Source organism: Oncorhynchus keta, chromosome 11 (genome assembly GCF_023373465.1).
Source record: "Oncorhynchus keta strain PuntledgeMale-10-30-2019 chromosome 11, Oket_V2, whole genome shotgun sequence".
Classification (NCBI taxonomy): domain Eukaryota; kingdom Metazoa; phylum Chordata; class Actinopteri; order Salmoniformes; family Salmonidae; genus Oncorhynchus; species Oncorhynchus keta.
The window spans coordinates 37725553-37744079 of NC_068431.1; the positions used below are offsets into that span (position 1 = coordinate 37725553).

Sequence of the window (18527 nt, forward strand, 5' to 3'; positions counted from 1 at the left end):
GCAAGAATAGGCCTCAGTAATAGGGCTCAGCAACAGGTGCTCAGCATCACCCACCCAAACACAGAACTCCCTATTTGTGATATCAGGTACTGACGCTAAATTGGACACCTCCCTCTTGTGGTGAGTTTACATACCACAGCCATCGAGTGCCACTTGAGTGAGAAACGATGTTTTACAATCACAATAATTCTTCCTAGGAGAGTAATTTCACCTTTAGGCTCACATAGATGACAGTTTTTGCATCACACTGGTATCACATCTGGACAAAAGGAATATCTATGTAAGAATGTTGTTCAAAACTTCGTCATTAACCTGAAAAATCAAATCAAATCAAATTTATTTATATAGCCCTTCGTACATCAGATATCTCAAAGTGCTGTACAGAACCCAGCCTAAAACCCCAAACAGCAAACAATGCAGGTGTAAAAGCACGGTGGCTAGGAAAAACTCCTAGGGCCAAAACCTAGAAGAAACCTAGAGTATGTGGGGTGGCCAGTCTCTTCTGCCAGATGAAAGAGAAATGCCGTCTCTTTTTTTCAAAATGTACTATATGTTACGATTTGCCAGACGTATGATATGTTATGATCTCTATCTAAGTGGCTAGGTGGCTAACGTTAGCTAGCTGGCTAATGTTTGTTTGGCCAGGGGTTAGGGTTAATTTTAGGAGTTAGGTTAAAGGGTTAGGGTAAGGTTTTTATTTTTTATTTTGACCTTTATTTAACTAGGCAAGTCAGTTAACCAACTCCAATTTGCTTACCGCCCCAATAGGTCCACTGACGATGCAATCGCCATCACACTGCACACTGCCCTATCACATCTGGACAAAAGTGTGGTCCCTCACCCTTTGCAGTCCCTGGTACTGTGATTGAGGCAGACTGGATGCTTGCTGTGAAACGGGACGGGGCATCAGTGTCCTCTGATTTCCCTCTGAAAAACAATGTGCACTTAACGTCAACAAAACAAAGGAGATTTATCGTGGACTTTCAGGAAACAGCAGGACAAGATGCTAGAATATGCATATAATTGGCTTAGGTAGAAAACACTCTAAAAAGTTTCCAAAACTGTAAAAAATATTGTCTGTGAGTTTCAGAACTGTATTGCAGGCTAAAAGCCTGAGAAAAATCCAATCAGGAAGGGACCATTTAGAAAGCTCTGCATTCCTATGCGTCCCTATTGAGCAGTGAATGAGATATCAACCAGATTCTTTTTCTGAAGAATGTGTCTTGTCACAATACATAGTTTCAGGCTTTTAAAAAATGAGCCTGAACGTCAACATTGCATCAGTGGTCAGCTGAAGTCTCTCAGAGTGTTTTGTGCGTGAACAAATGCTTTCTTTCTTTCCTACTAAAAGCCACCTGGTTGATATATATCGAATAGATATTTGAAAAACACGTTGAGAATGCCGTTTGCCATGTTTCTGTCGAATTATGGAGCAATTTGGAATATTGTTCGGCGTTGTCGTGACTGCAATTTATTTCTCAGGACAATCGTGAGGTAAACAATTTAATTTGATTGCTTTTCTGATTTTCGTGACCAGGTTGCCTGCTGCTAGCTAGGCATAATGCTATGCAGGCTATCGATAAACTCACACAAATGTTTGTCTTGCTTTGGCTGTAAAGCATATTTTGAAAATCTGAGATGACATATTAACAAAGAAGCACTGTGTTTCAATATATTTCACTTGTGATTTCAGAACTGAATATGAATATTTTCTAGTAATATTTATGTCCATTGGTGCACCCCCATCCACATCGATGGGACAGTAGTGGAGAAGGTGGAAAGTTTTAAGTTCCTCGGTGTACACATCATGGACAAATTGAAATGGTCCACCCACACCGACAGTGTGGTGAAGAAGGCGCAGCAGCGCCTCTTCAACCTCAGGAGGCTGACACTCCCAAACTTTTACAGATGCACAATCGAGAGCATCCTGTAGGGCTGTATCACCGCCCCACCGTATCACCACCTGGTACAGCAACTGCTCCGCCCACAATAGTAAGGCTCTCCAGAAGGTAGTGCAGTCTGCACAACGCATCACCGGGGGCAAACTACCTGCCCTCCAGCCAATGTCACAGGAAGGCCAAAAAGATCATCAAGGACAACAACCACCCGAGCCACTGCATGTTCACCCGCTATCATCCAGAAGGCGAGGTCAGGTGCATCAAAGCTGGGACCAAGAGACTGACCAAGAGACTGAAAAACAGCTTCTATCTCAAGGCCATCAGACTGTTAAACACATTGAGTGGCTGCTGCCAACATACACTCAAATATCTTGCCACTTTAATAAATGTAATAAATGGATTTAATAAAAGGTATCACTAGTCACTTTAAATAAAACCACTTTAATAATGTTTACATATCCTACATTACTCATCTCAGTATGTATATACTGTATTCTATACCATCTACTGCATCTTGCCTATGCCGCTCGGCCATCTCTCATCCATATATTTATATGTACATATTCTTAATATTCCCTTTACACTTGTGTGTATAAGGTAGTTGTTGTGAAATTGCTTGATTACTTGTTAGATATTACTGCACTGTCGGAACATGGTGCACATGTCCTTTGCACCCTCATGCTGCAGTAAGGCGAGGGAAGTAGCTAGATATTGTAGCCAATTTCAGGCCAGGGTGACATCTAAAGCACAACTATTGGAGTGATTTTCACCGAAAATGTAGGTTACAACTACGGCATTAACATCTAAAAATGTTTGTAAAATCAACAAAAAATGAGCTACTCCGATAAAAACGAAATGATTGTGAACACACTCCCAAGTCCCAATTTCGGCAGACAAGTTTTTAATTCTCTCTGAAGTTTCTAGTCACACCTATAGATAGCTAGCTGGGAAGGGCTCATCATGACAACTGACTTCACTGACCAGTGTTGCCAACTATGTTTCTGCTGTTGCCGCGACGACGTCACAGCACCAATTTGCCTTGCTGCAGCACGAATATGGTCCACAACGTAGCGTTATCGCCCCCTCCTCTTCTATTTCCCATCCTGTGTGTGCGCAATGCTGCGACTTATGTTACATATACTGCAACTCTCGTTTGCGGCAGAATTGATAAGGAAAAGTCGCTAAATGCCATCAAAACCCTCGGTGTCAAAACTCCCCAATGGTTGCCTGAAAAGTAGCTGAATTTGTCTCTAGAATCCTTCACAAATACAATTCGCTGGAGAGGTCTGACTTAATCGAATCCACTCGACTATTGCTGCGCGAGATACGTAATCAATGTATTTGGGAACCAGGCGTGGCATTGTCATGAAAGTGTTGTTCAAAATGTTGGTAGATAAAAGAAAGAGTCGTCTTTTGTAACTCGTTGTAGAACTTAGGTCATTTTACGATTCTCTGATGGAAAGATGCAATGAGGATGAGAGGCCCGTAACGTTAACTTCGGGAAGCAGTGCTCGTACCGTAGTTCTTGCTGTAAAATTGACTAATGGCAGTATAAAGGGGGGGAATTGCACATGCAGGAACGCCCTGAATTGCGCGTCGCAATCACACCCTTCTAAACAATTCCATGAGGAGCGTTTGAAAAAGAAACACTTTAATTGAACAGTTGCTAATTCTACAGGATTAGCATTGAAAGAGTGACTAGCGGTGGAGAAATCAGGTAATAAAGTGTCTGTAGATCATTTGAAAAACGTTTAAGTTAATAGAATGACAGTAAAACACTCGTGTTTTCTGAGTAGACAGCTGAAATTCACCACGATTGTGTTAATGTCCCACCTTGATGACAAACTTTCTGTACAGTAATTTTAGCTACGGCGATGGTCCAATGAATGTGTTTTATAATCATTCTGCATGGAATTATTATGTTAACATTTATTATCTTGAACCTATCTTGCAGATGTATTGTCGTGGGCTTTTTGCAAGTTAATGATCCTCACGTATTAAGTGTTGCATATTGTTTTTCAGAGGGAAATCAGAGGACACTGATGCCCCCGTCCCGTTTCACAGCAAGCATCCAGTCTGCCTCAATCACAGTACCAGGGACTGCAAAGGGTGAGGGACCACACCAATAACATGGGTCACCCCTGCCACAACACCACCAAACCAGAGGATTCTGATCTGGAGAGAGAGGTGAGCAGTGATTTATCATCATGGCATATAGACTGACCAGGTGAATCCAGGGTAAAGCTATGATCCATTATTGATGTCACTTGAGAAATCTATGTCAATCAGTGTAGATGAAGGAGAGGAGACAGGTTAAAGAAGGTTTTTTTAAAGCCTTGAGACATGGATTGTGTATGTGTGCCATTCAAATAACATTTTATTTGTCACATACACATGGTTAGCAGATATTATTGCAATGTGCTTGTGCTTCTAGTTCCAACAGTGCAGTAATATCTAACATGTAATCTAACAATTCCACAACAACTACCTTATCCACACAAATCTAAAGGGGTGAATGAGAATATCTAGATGTAAGTATATGGATGAGCGATGGCTAGTTAGCGGGGTGTGCACTAATAGTGTTTCAATCGGTGACGTCACTCGCTCTGAGACCTTGAAGTAGTTGTTCCCCTTGCCCTGCAAGGTCTGCGGCTTTTGGGTAAAGGTGCTTCGTGGGAGGCAGTTGTTGATGTGTGCAGAGGGTCCCTGGTTCGAGCCCAGGTAGGGGCGAGGAGAGGGACGGAAGCTAAACTGTTACATTGATGCTGTTGACCCGGATCACTGGTTGCTGCGGAAGAGGTCAACTCCTGTAGTAGGTGCCAGGCACACTGATTTGTGTCAAGAACTGCAATGCTGCTGGGTTTTTCACACAAGTTTCCGTGTGTATCAAGAATGGTCCACCACCCAAAGGGCATCCAGCCAACTGTGAAAAGTGTTGTTGGCGATGTGGGAGGAGTTATGTATGACTGAGCTCAGCCAAGTCACTGGGGAGCTGGTTCAAAAGAGAGAGGAAAAAGAGAGCCTCAGCACCCAGGTAACAGTTATTCACAAGAACTCTAGGTTTTTGTTTATTTTCATCCCAGCTCACCCGTGCTAGTAACTGGGGGAAGTTTCAGTTGGTTTGCATCTAGATTGCAGCCACTGTTGAGGTTTTCCTACCAACAGCAACAATGGTATGATTGCAAAACTGTATATTGACTGTCCAAAAAAATGGTGTAGAAGCCTCATCAGTTATGCTTGTAGCCCCCAATGACTGCCATTGTGAATCACTGCTTCACCCCATTTATTTATACTTTTTATTTTTTAACCCTTTTTTTTCTCCCCAATTTCGTGGTATCCAATTGGTAGTAGTTAGTCTTGTCTCATCGCTGCAACTCCCGTACGGACTCAGGAGAGGCGACGGTCGAGAGCCATGCGTCCTCCGAAACACAACCCAACCAAGCCGCACTGCTTCTTGACACAACGCACATCCAACCCGAAAGCCAGCCGCACCAATGTGTCGGAGGAAACACCTGGCGACCTAGTCAGCGTGCACTGCGTCCGGCCCGCCACACAAGTCGCGAGTGTGCAATGAGACAAGGATATCCCTGCCGGCCAAACCCTCCCTAACCCAGACGACACTGGGCCAATTGTGCGTCGACCTCCCGGTCGCGGCCGGCTGCGACAGAGCCTGGGCTCAAACCCAGAATCTAAGGTGGCACAGCTAGCACTGTGATGCAGTTCCTTAGACCACTGTGCCACCCAGGAGGCTCACCCCATTTATTGTTTAAATATCAATTCCCTGCTCCCAGGTTTCCATTCAAACCTCTTTATGTACTCCATTGACTTTGTATTACACAATGTTTTCTGTCTGTTGTATGCAGCTGGAGAGGGAGTCTGGGGAGGTGGAGAGGCTGAGGAGTGAAGTGCAGACAGGAGGCCCAGAGGCTGAGCAGGGAAGCTGAGACAGCTAGGCTGCAGGCTTGGGAGGAAGTCAAGCAGGAAATGCAGAAACTGAAGAAGCAACTGGATGAATCCAACATGAAACGCAGGTAACAAGACCTCTTCAAATTGTTCGAATTTCTTTCTGAACAATTGAGCAAACATGCTGCATATAAATTGAACATTCCAATAAGACTATTTTAAAGAAAGTATTCAGACCCCTTGTCCTTTTCCACATTTTTTCTACTTTTAGCCCATAGAATTTGTAGTAATGCTGGAGTCAATCAAATATCACATGAATACACATTTGACACATGGCAAAATGTATGTCGAATTGGAAGATAATTAGTTTTAAAGCTGCAACATTTTCTCTCTGCCATTTTCTCTCTGTGTTGTGAACAGTTGTTGATCAGTGCTTGTGCCCATAGAAATAGATGTGGCACACACAGGGGGTGTGGGATGTTCCCCAATGCTGGAAGGGGGGCTTGAGTGAAAAAGTTTGGTAACCCCTGCTCTAAGGAAACACAAGGAAAAGGACAGTTGGTGCTTTAACTGAGCAGAGAAATTGGTTGTTCCTCCAGCAGAGAAAGTGTTGCCTGTAGAACAAGGTTTATCTTGGCTGATTTAATATGCAAATATGCTCATACCATACATTCATATTACTATATAATAAGTAGTCTCCAGTATTCTAATCTGAATACCTCTATAGAAGCTGAATAAGGAGAAGAAGGCTCTGCAGGTGACAACAGAGTTTGACGGTCAGACTCAACTCTGAATGACATATTGGCCCTACAAGAGGAGATGAGGGTTGAGAAGGTACGTGATCAATTGTTAACGGTGCCATAGCTGATGTAAAATCCCCTTTATTTTTGCCAGATATTTTATTAATATCCATTCCCACATGTGTATGACTATCTAAGAGCTCTGAGGGTTACGCAAAGGCTTAGTCATGTCCACAGACTAGGTCAGACCCTCTTGAAGGCACTCTGGTTCTGCACCGCTGGAGAGAGAAGGTCTTCATGTTGTTGGTCGAGCTTCGCTCAAAGGACATTGAACTGAGGGGAGAAAAGGACAATTGTACAGTCTGTTCCTTTAAGAGTTTTATATATTTTTCAAAAAGACAAATGACCACCCACTATAAAATAATGTTCAGTCTATTCATCGGCAAATTGTGATGAGGAATATTTTCGAAACATCCATGAGTCTATTGTGTGTCCTTTTGTTTCAGGTCTCGTCTCTGGAGCAGGAGCTGAAGGAGAAGTACCAGTCTAGTGTGTTCCAGCACAGCCTGCAGGACAGAACAGCTGCGCTGGACCTGGAGAGGGTGGCTTGGGAGGTGAGGAGGAACAGGGTACAGCCTCTGGGATTGTCTCCATGCATCCCTTCATAGGATGTCTTTCCTCCATTTTGTTGAAACAGGATGCATCTGCCATTGCCACAGGGAGGTGCCAATTACCTATGCCATGTTAGCACAGCAGAGGGTGCTGCTTCTCATTAAAACATTTGTTACGCACCACCAATCAGTATTAAATGCCCACACCAGTAGAAATCCACATGTTCAAGCTGAAAGACTATTGTTAGAGCTTACTCATGATGTTGCACAACAATAAATAAAGCTGCATAGGCTATTACATTTTTTTGTCTGACATGGTAGGAAAAGAGTGATGGACAGAACAAGGTAAAATGAAAATCAAACACATTTCTCTCCTGAGGGGGAACTTCATTTTCTACACAGAGCCAATCAAATGCTAGGGTTGAATGCTATTTAAATGCAAAAGAGTCAACGAGATGAGATTTGGAAGGATGACCCTGTGAGACTAATTGCAAGTTTACCATGTTAAGAAATATTCTGCTATTGTTTTATCAAACTGACGACTGTCCCCAGGCGTGAGAGGGGTCTGGTGAGTGAGTGTAAGGGCGCTCGGACCACAGCCCTGCAGACTTCTGTGGCCTTGGAGGAGCAGCAGCAGCAGAGACCCTCAGGGAAGAACAACACTCTGAAAGCCAAAGACAAGCTACAGACCGGAGGTAACTTCCACCTACACATCATATTGTCACATTGCCTCTTCATATGAATACCCTCTCCTATTATGTTATACAAGTAGTGTGCCTTCACAAAGTATTCATACCCCTGAACTCATTTTGTTGTGTTAGAGCCTGAATTCAAAATAGATTAAATATGTTTTTATCACCCATCTACATTCAATGACAAAGTTAAAATGTTTTTAAAATCTAATGTATTACAAATAATATACAGAAATATCTCATTTACATAAGTATTCACACCCCTGAGTCAATACATGTTAGAATCAAATTTGGCAGCGATTTAAAGCTGTCTTTCTGGGCAAGTCTCTACGCGATTTGCACACCTGGATCATTATTTTTACCATTCTTCAAGCTCTGTCAAGTTACAGGATGCATGTTTTGGAATAATTTTATTCTGTACAGACTTCTTTCTTTTCACTCTGTCATTTCAGGTTAGTATTTTGGAGTAAATACAATGTTGATGATCCATCCTCAGTTTTCTCCTAGTTTTCTCCTATCACAGCCATTAAACTCTAACTGTTTTAAAGTTACCATTGGCATCATGGTGAAATCCCTGATCTAGAATGCCTAGATCTTTGTAGTGACTGGTTGTATTGATACACCATCCAAAGTGTAATTAATAACTTCACCATGCTCAAAGGGATATTTAATATCTGTTGTTTTTATGTATCTACCAATTTCTTTGCAAGGTATTGGAAAACCTCCCTGGTCTTTGTGGTTGAATCTGTGTTTGATATTCACCGCTCAACTGAGGGAACTTACAGATAATTGTATGTGTGGGGTACAGAGATGAGGTAGTCTATCAAAAATCATGTTAAAGACTGTTGCACACAGAGTCCGTGCAACTTATGTGACTTGTTATGCACATTTGTACTCCTGAACTTTTTTAGGCTTGCCATAACAGGGATTGAATACTTATTAACACAAGACATTTCAACTTTATAGTTTTTATTAATTTGTAAAAACATATCCACTTTGGCATTATGGGGTATTGTTGTGTCACTGGCCAACACGCATCTCAATCCATTTTTAATTCAGACTTTAACACAACAAAATGTGGAAAAGTCAAGAGGTGTGAATACTTTCTGAAGGCACTGATAAGTATTCAACCCCTGTTGTGACAAGCCTAAAAACGTTCAGGAGTAAAAATGTGCTTAACAAGTCACACATTTATAAAACAGATGAAACTAATTTGACTCCAGATAACATATCTATAGACACATAGTAATAACCATTGAACTGTTCTGTGTGTTCCCTTTTAGACTCAGTGGTCCTCAGCTCAGAGGACGATGTAGAGGAGGACGGGGTGGGGCAGTCCAGAGCCAAAAGAGAACTCTCAAAAGTGACCTTCTGCAAAAAGTACTGGGAACTTTTTTGCTTTCACTGCAAGTTTTGAACAATCCATTTCTCGTTTGAAATTGAACTTTTCAAGTTTCAAATCTTTGTTTATTATGACATTCCATTACATACTTATGTAACTCAGACTCTTTATAAAATAACACTGTTGACACAACAGCAATGTTCCCACTTTGAAGGTATGGATTGATTTGTTTGCTTTTGTAGGATTTCATGAATGTTCTTACTGTTAATTAGCGCTGAATAGTAAAGTAATGTCCTCTAGCTTATACCAGTGAGAGATACCATTCCTCACCTTTGGCTGGCAGGCTACGGCCAGGGGAGAAGCTGACGGACTGATGAGTTCATATAAGGTAGGCGGGCATGTGGCCTGTGCTCTCAGTCTAATCGATAAGTCAATGTGTTTTCTCCCAGGGCCTCACAGCAAGGAGGAGCATGACAGGAAAATCAAATGAATGGATAGCCTCGATCAAAACCGCGTGCTGCCTTCCACTGAAGAAGACTAAATAACAGGCTGAGTTATGACCCTAAGTGCTCTGAACTGTAGTACTGGAGAAAGGAGATTGACCTCTGCTGATGGTTTTGTAGTCTTGCTATTGGTTGTGTTTATAAAGACATGAATCAGCATCTTCTTGGACAAAGCTGTGTATTGTTTTGTGTGACGACATAATGTAATATTTTTAACTTGAATTGTGTCTTTTGAAGTGCTGTTTTGAAAGCACTTAGAACTTAAGAAGCATTTCATGAAAATGAGGTGTGTGTGTGTGTGCTCTATTAGGAATGGAGAGGTCATGACAACAAAGAACTCATTCCAGAGAATCAGGAGCAGATTGTGAAATGTTCAGATGGCTCTTACTTAAAGTGACCTCAAAATCCACAGCCAATCAGCAGCTGCCATCGGCTGGTCATTACTGTAAATGGAAGTCCGGTCTAACTGGAAGAGATGTTCAATTTAGTGTTATGAAAGTAGCTATGTCCCTTTCTAAGTTCAATTCTATATCCATTATGAAGCTGCAGTAGCTGGCTAAATTAATGACCAACCAGAAACAACCTGAAATGCAGAAGATAAAAATACACAGGTTTTTGTAGGCATTCGTGATTATGATGAGAAATTGAATTAATTAATTTTGTTTAACCCTAGTTCCTGCTTGTGTCCCTAGCCATCATCTTTTCTTGTTTTTCCTTTTACAGAACACCATTACAGTGTCATGACATTTATTCAGTACTAATTGGGGCTGAGGCTCGATCAAGCATATCTGTCTGAGGCACAATACAAACTCTTGTTGTTGAAGTGCTAAGATAACCAAGCTATCTACAGTTTTTACCATCAGTAAGTAGGTGACGTGCTAGATGCAAGGTTATTTTGGCCAGCGTAAAGGCAGTTTGAGTGTGTGCAGGAAATGCAGGGTGATTAATCTTTTCCCCCAGAAGGCTGTTAAGCAGCAACAAGACTGATTGAATGTATTTTCTGCCCAACAGTGTCCTCATCAGACTCCAGCAGCTCTAAAGCATTGTTTGGTTTGGTGCAGAGAGCCCTGACATAACGTGTATCCTATGCAGTTAGGGGTTCCATTTTTCATTCCAGTGTCCTCCCTCTCTCAGGTTATTGTTATCACAGTGTATGTTTAACTACGGCTCACTGACACTGTAATTACTTTAATTTATGTATTGGTGTTGTCATGTATATGTACACAGATTGACATGAATAGTTTTCGCTGCATGTTAGTACTATAATGAAGAACATTTCTGTTATAATCAATGTAGGACTGTCTATTCTGATTAGGCCGATATCTCTAGAGGACTACCAATCCATCTAATTGAGTGGACAACTTTAGATGATGGCAAATACTATGTACGTACGTGCAAATAGTTTGGGTAGCCATTTTATTAGATGTTCGGGAGTCTTATGGCTTGTCCCCAGCTTCCAATTGCTCATTCGCGCCCCCCCTCCGCTCCCCCGTAACTATTCCCCATGTTGTTGCTGTAAATGAGAATGAGTTCTCAGTCATCTAACTGGTAAAATAAGGGTTAAATAACAGTTCAAAACAAACACAAGTACTCTGGATTCAACTCTTCGATTTCATTCCTATTTCCACCTGCAGCAACATTTTCAAACGGCAGAGGGCATTTGCTGTCCAGTAACGATGGCTGACATTGCAGATGATGTCATGTGAGTCTTTCAGTGGGCTTTATTTGTTATTACACTTACACTGACACATGCACAGTAACAAACAAAGTGACAGAACCGCTATTACTATTGGCTGTGGGGAGTGTGCTGTTTTTTGCACTGAAAGCAACTGATTCAGTGAGTAATTAGAATATTTATTTGTATGTCAGCTTCTACATCTTGTACCATGTTCATACTGCACATTTCCCTGAGGATGTGACAATTCCCATAGCAGTCCATTTACTTTATTGGGCTTAATAAAAATGCCTTCTTGTGAAACAGAAATAACATGTAGCACTTGGGCAGAGAGAGGAAACTCGCCCACCAGCACTTAAAGCCTTCTATCTCCGTTTCTCCACACATAGCCAAGTGTGCAATCTTCATGTCAGCACAGTGATGACAATGATCTGATGGAAAAACCTGCAGAAGGCAACAAATGATCCCTCTATTCATAACCAAACATGCATAACCTACCTGAAACATTTCAGTAGGTTTCAGTTGCTTCAGCAGCTTGGCAAGAGTATTGTGGCACAGTAGCTAGGCAACATAGTGGTAGATAACTTATGAATAATTGTATAGGTTATTGCAAGCCAAACAAGACATGAAATCATTGAGGCGATTAAAAAGCTGTCAATAAGCTCACAGACCTTTTTATTAGCAATTCAGAATGAATCATATGTAAAATACGAGATTCAGACGAGCAGGAAGGTGCTGACCTCCTTGGCTCAGTCACCTACCATCCTTACCTAACGATGTTGGGCAGCCTCCCTGTAAGCAGCTGCTGATCTGTTGGAGAGGAGGGGCAGACAAGGGCCGGGGGGTAAAAGTGTATGCTATGGCACTCAGTGCTGTTTTGTAGTTAGGAAGATGATCAAATCTAGTGGAAAAGGAAAACATCTTAAACTTAAAACTGTCTGTTGTCTTTGGACCATATGGCACATAAACACTATGTACAAAGTATGTGGACGCCCTTTCAAATTTGTGGATTTGACTATTTTAGCCACACCTGCTGTTGACAGCTGTATAACATCGGGCACACAGCCATTCAATCTCCATAGACAAACATTGGCTGTAAAATGGTCTTACTTAAGAGCTCAGTGACTTTAAACATGGCACCGTCACATAGGATGCCACCTTTCCAACAAGTCAGTTTCTCAAATGTCTGCCTTGCTAGAGCTGCTCCAGTCAACTGTTAGTGGTGTTATTGTGAAGTGGAAATTTCTAGGAGCAAAAACTGCTCACAATCTCACAGAACGGGACCGCCGAGTGCTGAAGCGTGTAGCGCTTTAAAATGGTATGTTCTTGGTTGCAACACTCACTACCGAGTTCCAAACTGTTAGAAGCGACATCAGCACAATAACTGTTCGTTGGGAGATTCATGAAATGGGTTTTGCTGGCCGAGCAGCCGCACACAGGCCTAAGTTCACCATGCAATGCCAAGCGTCTGCAGTGGTGTAAATCTCGCCGCCATTGGACTCTGGAGCAATGGAAACGCATTCTCTGGTGTCACCATCTGGCAGTTCGACAGACGAATTTGGGTTTGGTGGATGCCAGGGGAACACTACCTGCCAGAATGTGTAGTACCAACTGTAAAGTTTGGTGGAGGAGGAATAATAGTCGGGCTGTTTTTCATGGTTCGGGCCCCTGAGTTCCAGTAAAGGGAAATCTTAATGATACAGCATACAATGACATTCTAGACGATTATGTATTTCCAACTTTCCTGTTTCAGCATGTCATCTAGTTTACATAATGTCATTCAGATTGAGTATTGCCATCAGACATCCACATCTTTTCAGTACTGGTCTGTGTATTTTGAATAGGCTGTTTGGTTTGTGTTATACTTACCACACAAACTGATGAGAAAAACTCCAAGCCTTTGTTGTAATATTATCTCTAGCAAACACAGTTCAGAATGTCAGTGTCTTGGCCAAGGATGTTTATGGATGTTCAGGCTGACCTGGGGACATAACAGGCACGGAGGGTTAGCTATCTGAGGCGGAGGCTAAAGCTGATGTGATTCAGTCAGTCAGTGCAGTGATCACCACCAGCAGCGCTCCATGCTGGACCAGGACATAGTGGATGTCTTAGTGCTGTGGCAGGCCATATTAAGGGGTACAGCAGTATGCATAAAATAGCTGTGCAACTGGGGGAATGCAGCCCAGTAACCATATTTATAGATACAGTAAGTCTGGGGCATCACCTTAGGGAATGACAGCAGTGTACTGAACTGGCTTTAAAATTAAATCTAACTTTTGCATGGATAAGAAGGATACTCTAACACAGTACAGATAGCTACATGTACTACATTTTCCAACAAGTCTCCACATCTTCAAATATACTGAACAAAAATATAAATACAACAATTTTTAAGATTTTACTGAGTTACAGTTCATGTTAGGAAATCAGTCAATTGAAATAAATAAATTAGGCCCTAATCTATGGATTTAACATGACAGGGAATACAGACATGCATCTGTTGTTCACAGACCTTAAAATAAAGGTAGGGATGTGGATCAGAAGACCAGTCAGTATCTGCTGTGACCACCATTTGCCTCATGAGGCGCGGAACCTCTCCTTTGCATAGAGTTGAGCAGGCTGTTGAACGTTGTCCCACTTCTTTTCAATAGCTGTGCGAAATTCCTGGATATTGGCGGGACCTGGAACACGCTGTTGTACACGTTGATCCAGAGCATCCCAAACATGCTCAATGGTGACATGTCTGGTAAGTATGCAGGCCATTGAATAACTGGGACATTTTCAGCGTCTAGCAATTGTGTACAGGTCCTTGCGACATGGGGCCGTGCATTATCATGCTGAAACATGAGGTGATGGTGGCGGATGAATGTTATGACAATGTGCATCAGGATATCATCACAGTACTCTGCATTCATTGCCATCGATAAAATGCAATTGTGTTCGTTGTTCGTAACTTATGCCTGCCTATACCATAACCTCATTGCCACCATGGGGTACTCTGTTCACAGCTTTGACATCAGCAAATTGCTCAACCATATGACACCATACACGTGGTCTGCGGTTGTGAAGCCGGTTGGACGTACTGACAAATTCTCTAAAACAACTTTGGAGGCGGCTTATGGTAGAGAAATTAACATTTGATTATCTGGTAACAGCTCTGGTGGACATTCCTGCAGTTCAGCAATCCAATTGCATGCTCCCTCAACTTGAGACATCTGTGGCATTGTGTTACATGGCAAAACTGCACATTTTAGAGTGGCCTTTTATTGTCCCCAGCACGCTGTGCCCCTGTGTAATGATCATGCTGTTTAATCAGCTTCTTGACATGCCACACCTGTCAGGTGGATGGATTATCTTGGCAAAGGAAAAATGCTCACTAACAGGGATGTAAACATACATATGTGCATATGGAACATTTATGGGATCTTTTATTTCAGATGATGAAACATGGGAACAACACTTTACATGTTGTGTTTATATTTTTGTTTAGTGGTCATAACAATCAAACAGATTACATTGTGGTAATTATGGATAAGTAGAGAATTCAAGGCTGGTTGAAATGGCAGAAAGGCATATATGACCCAGGTCTGCAGTAGCTGTATACAGCACTGTAGGTAGAGAAGCTGTAATGAGGTTGGTCCTCATGGTCTTTCTGTTTTGTCAGACATGTTGTCAGTCAAGTCACATGGACGTCAGGCTGACATGACAATAATCATTTGGCCCTGTGGGCCCCTGATTTAGAGAACATATATGGCGTCCAACCTAAAGTTCCTGAAGGTCATCTAGGAACCTGCAGTCCCCAAGGGGGTTGAATAAGTTCACTGAATTGAACATTTGACTTTGATCTGGCACAAAATCATGCTATACTACAGTATTATACAATACACTAATTTATCAATTTTAAATGTATTGAAAAAAATAATAATTATGATTTTGTTATTTCTGGTTTCACTGACTATGATCTGTTTTTCAGCTATGCCTCTTCCTCACAAATAGCTAATTAGATAGTCATGCATGTATAACCTGTTCAAAACGTGTCAGTTTAACACTGGCTTCACACTGAATCGTGATCATATAAACCTGTGAGCTGGTATAAGCAGCAGTACAACCAGACCTAGTTTATCTCCTCTCCATGCTATAGGCTACAGTACTTCCTTTTTATCAGGAGTCTTTTGAAGCTTGGTCACTCTAATTACCCCACCAAAATGTTCTTAGATTCACACGGAAACTGGTTACAACACAGTCCACTGCCTCTCCCATGCATACAGTTTCCTCCTTTCGTGACTCACAGTTTTACCTTTTTGTCATTTTTCTACAGTATGGGCATAGTCAATATCTCATCAAAAGGAAGAGGGAGACGGTGGGCTTTTTGAGAAAGCAGAACCTCGCTAATTAAAATTGCCAGGCTAACTTGCTCCGCTCTCTAAGCACTGACAATTTGCCTGTGGGATATTCTGCAGCTGAAGACACAAGGATGTTGGAATCAAATTACCGTTAATATTAATTTGTGCTGCAGCACCTTAGCTCCCTGTAGTTACCAGCATGCTAGTACAGGATAAAATGGCTCTCCAACTTATATAATATACTGAGATCGTCTCATTATTATAGAATACACAGTGGTAGTTACTGTAGGTATTCATCTGCAATTAGAGCTAAATTGTGAGTGCATCTTGCTGTCAAATTGAACTATACCATGAAGTGGCACATTCTCTTCCATTAGAGGATGTTGCATGAATTATAGGGGGAAATGATGTTGTTCCAAACAATCAATGCATTCTTCCAATTGCTCCTCTATTAACAAATACTTAGAAATGGTGTGGAGGACAATCTGTGCCTTCCTTCTGCCAGGAAGCAACATATTAGAGGCTGCAAGGTCATCCTATCATCTGAAGCTGGGGAGCGTTCAGAGTAAATAGCCTTAGAGTGATGAGGCTCATGCCAACAGTGTTTCTGCTGCACATCTCCAAAGGAAAACAAAAAGAGAAAACACTGCCTTGAGCTGCCCTCTTTTGGACACACTGACAATGCTAATAAAGCAGCATTCTGCCTTGGACTTAATCTCATGACAACTTTTGCGCTGCATACTGTATGTGATTCAATAACAGTAATTCAACGGTGCCTGTTATAAGCCATTCCAGGCAGATTCCAGGGACACAGATTCTGTCCAAGGCTTTTAATTCAGCCCCAGTGGAAATCTAGCTAACACTGCTTGATCCACCTGGCCATCATCAAGCATTTACAACTCTATAATAACCATGACATTACAGCTACCATAACTGCCCATGTCTACTGGGTTGTTGTCAAATGTATTTGTTTAATTTTCATTTTAATGAACCTTTATTTAACTTGGCAAGTCATTAAGAACACATTCTTATTTACAATGACGGCCTACTAAAAGGCAAAAGGCCTCTTGCGGGGACGGAGGATTAAATATAAAAATAAATCAAATAAAAATATAGGACAAAACACAGCTCATGGCAAGAGAGACAACATAAAGAGAGAACTAAGACAACAACATAGCATGGCAGCAACACATGACAACACAGCATGGCAGCAACACATGACAACACAGCATGGTAGCAACACAACATGACAACAACATGGTAGCAACACAACATGGCAGCAGCACAGGTTACAAACATTATTGGGCAAAGACAACAGCACAAAGGGAAAGAAGGATGAGACAACAATACTGTACATCACGCAAAGCAGCCACAACTGTCAGTAAGAGTGTCCCATGATTGAGTCTGAATGTAGAGATTGAGATAACTGTCCAGTTTGAATGTTTGTTGCAGCTCGTTCCAGTCGCTAGCTGCAGCGAACTGAGAAGACTTTGGGCATTTTTAACAGAATGTGACTGGTAGAACGGGTGTTGTATGTGTAGGATGAGGGCTGCAGTAGATATCTCAGATAGGGGGGAGTGAGGCCTAAGAGGGTTTCATAAATAAGCATCAACGAGTGGGTCGTGTGACGGGTATACAGAGATGACCAGTTTACAGAAGAGTATACATTTACATTACATTTAAGTCATTTAGCAGACGCTCTTATCCAGAGCGACTTACAAATTGGTGCATTCACCTTATGACATCCAGTAGAACAGTCACTTTACAATAGTGCATCTAAATCTTAAAGGGGGGGAGGGGTGAGAAGGATTACTTATCCTATCCTAGGTATTCCTTAAAGAGGTGGGGTTTCAGGTGTCTCCGGAAGGTGGTGATTGACTCCGCTGTCCTGGCGTCGTGAGGGAGTTTGTTCTACCATTGGGGGGCCAGAGCAGCGAACAGTTTTGACTGGGCTGAGCGGGAACTGTACTTCCTCAGTGGTAGGGAGGCGAGCAGGCCAGAGGTGGATGAACGCAGTGCCCTTGTTTGGGTGTAGGGCCTGATCAGAGCCTGGAGGTACTGAGGTGCCGTTCCCCTCACAGCTCCGTAGGCAAGCACCATGGTCTTGTAGCGGATGCGAGCTTCAACTGGAAGCCAATGGAGAGAGCGGAGGAGCGGGGTGACGTGAGAGAACTTGGGAAGGTTGAACACCAGACGGGCTGCGGCGTTCTGGATGAGTTGTAGGGTTTAATGGCACAGGCAGGGAGCCCAGCCAACAGCGAGTTGCAGTAATCCAGACGGGAGATGACAAGTGCCTGGATTAGGACCTGCGCCGCTTCCTGTGTGAGGCAGGGTCGTACTCTGCGGATGTTGTAGAGCATGAACCTACAGGAACGGGCCACCGCCTTGATGTTAGTTGAGAACGACAGGGTGTTGTCCAGAATCACGCCAAGGTTCTTAGCGCTCTGGGAGGAGGACACAATGGAGTTGTCAACCGTGATGGCGAGATCATGGAACGGGCAGTCCTTCCCGGGAGGAAGAGCAGCTCCGTCTTGCCGAGGTTCAGCTTGAGGTGGTGATCCGTCATCCACACTGATATGTCTGCCAGACATGCAGAGATGCGATTCGCCACCTGGTCATCAGAAGGGGGAAAGGAGAAGATTAATTGTGTGTCATCTGCATAGCAATGATAGGAGAGACCATGTGAGGTTATGACAGAGCCAAGTGACTTGGTGTATAGCGAGAATAGGAGAGGGCCTAGAACAGAGCCCTGGGGGACACCAGTGGTGAGAGCGCGTGGTGAGGAGACAGATTCTCGCCACGCCACCTGGTAGGAGCGAC

The 18527-nt window shown here is 42.6% G+C and overlaps 1 long non-coding RNA gene across 1 annotated transcript; it reads left to right on the forward strand.

Moving 5' to 3' along the window:
* Window positions 1-2931: 2931 nt before the first annotated feature.
* Window positions 2932-9866, forward strand: LOC118390728 (uncharacterized). Its single transcript, XR_004826986.2, has 8 exons — window positions 2932-3615; window positions 3921-4085; window positions 5762-5929; window positions 6529-6635; window positions 7048-7155; window positions 7705-7847; window positions 9128-9224; window positions 9636-9866. It is a non-coding gene; the product is annotated as an uncharacterized LOC118390728 (long non-coding RNA).
* Window positions 9867-18527: the final 8661 nt, after the last annotated feature.